Source organism: Lipotes vexillifer, unplaced genomic scaffold (genome assembly GCF_000442215.2).
Source record: "Lipotes vexillifer unplaced genomic scaffold, Lipotes_vexillifer_v1.1 scaffold528, whole genome shotgun sequence".
Lineage (NCBI taxonomy): Eukaryota > Metazoa > Chordata > Mammalia > Artiodactyla > Lipotidae > Lipotes > Lipotes vexillifer.
Genome location: NW_006794582.1, coordinates 1,703,371 through 1,704,941, shown reverse-complemented (window position 1 = coordinate 1,704,941; position 1,571 = coordinate 1,703,371). Strand labels below are relative to the sequence as shown.

Here is a 1,571-nt window from a genome sequence, read left to right as displayed (position 1 = left end):
CGGTTTAAAAAAAAAAAAAGTGATTGGGTTCAGACTATAACAAGTTAAAAGAACATAAAAATGAAGATGAGTACAGAAATCATTTACTAGGGATGGATCGAAAGGCCCAATCTTGATTACTGACTTGAGGAAAAAAATCATGAGCATACCTAAGAAAACGCGGGGCCTAAAAAAAAAAAGGCGCCATAAATTGAAAAGCCGCGGCCCGGAGTACGACGGACTACCGAGTCCTCCTTCGCCTCAACTCTCGGGCAATCCCACTTTCCGGTTCACGCCCCCAGTGAAGAATTATAAATACCTCCACTTTGAGACCTGGATATATCCTCCGAGGGGCCGGGGGCCCCCGCCACCGCCCCGTGCTGAACGTCACAAAATGGCGGCAGCGTCTCTTTGTCTCAATCTGGCGCCGCCATTGGGCCTAGCCCCACTTCGGTCCCGTTAAGGCCCATTTCCCACCTCATTCCTTTAGTCGCTGGTCACTTACCGAGATCTCGGGTTAGAAACGCGTAGGCTCAAATCCACACACCTTCGGCTGGGTCTTCCTGGTCCCCTCGCGCCTGGCACACAGAGATGCTCTCCCGCGCCCGTCGTCCACGAAATGGCGGCTCACCGCCGTCTCCTCGCCCTTATTTATAGGCCATGCTGGAGTCACATGACTGGACGGGCTCACCCAATGAGGGGCGGAGGAGGCTGTGACGTAATGGCTACAAACTCAGCGAGAACAGCGGTTGCTGGGAGCGCGCTCTGGTTGTACCGCCTTGTCTGTGGAGGCTAGCCCCGTCAGGCTCAGGTTGTCTCAGGCCCGGAGCTCCCTCGGGTGTAATTCCCCAGTTGCTGACCTCTGAGTTATTCTCAGTCCCCTGTCCCTCACATCCAAATAGGCTGGGGTTTAATGACACCTCCGCCGTCACTCCCAAACACTGATAGAGCGTTTTGCTCCTAATAAGTTTAAAGTATTAGATGAATTCACTGATTACTTCATCCTCGTGAGCGGTGAGGCTGGAACTAAGACCGTCAGGTTTACAAACGTGCTTCGGAATTGCTCCCAAGGTCAAGGAGCTGTTTGTGAGCGAGCTGCCACCAGATTGTGCCGAGCGGGGTCCCACACTTGGGGAAAAGCCCAAACCTGGAAAGTCCGCCGAACTCTCACTGGTTTCCCACCCCTCACCCAAACTGCAGGATTTGGCGGAGACGATGGGGCATCATCCTGGACTCTTGAAATGTTTAATAGAAACGCAAACGCAAATGAGACCGGTCAGGCCATGCGGAAACTGTCACCTTTAGCAAGTAGAAGTACAAGGAAGTTCCTGAAGAAGATTGAATTTAAATTCAGCCCCCCACCCCCGCACCGGGGGCAGGGGTGGGGTCCATGGGTCCCTCACACCTTCCTCTGTTTCCCACTTCACCTAAAAAAAAACGAGCCACAAGATTAACTATTGGGAGAGAAATACCGCGATGGTGTCAGAAAAATCACCAACATCTCCTTCGCCGGAACAGTGAGTTCAGTTTTGCTGGTGTTCCCTACCCTCTTTCAGTAAAGTCTGACTTATTGCTAAAACTTATTTAAATCT

The 1,571-nt window shown here is 51.8% G+C and overlaps 1 protein-coding gene across 1 annotated transcript in view; it reads right to left on the bottom strand.

Annotated features, from left to right (window-relative positions):
* Window positions 1-606, bottom strand: part of SRSF3 (serine and arginine rich splicing factor 3) — a 6,521-nt gene extending 5,915 nt beyond the window's left edge. Inside the window, exon 1 of the mRNA XM_007467272.1 lies at window positions 485-606. The gene's annotated coding sequence lies outside the window, so the exon portion shown is untranslated. The remainder of the gene's footprint in view (window positions 1-484) is intronic.
* Between the last annotated feature and the right edge of the window lie 965 nt (window positions 607-1,571).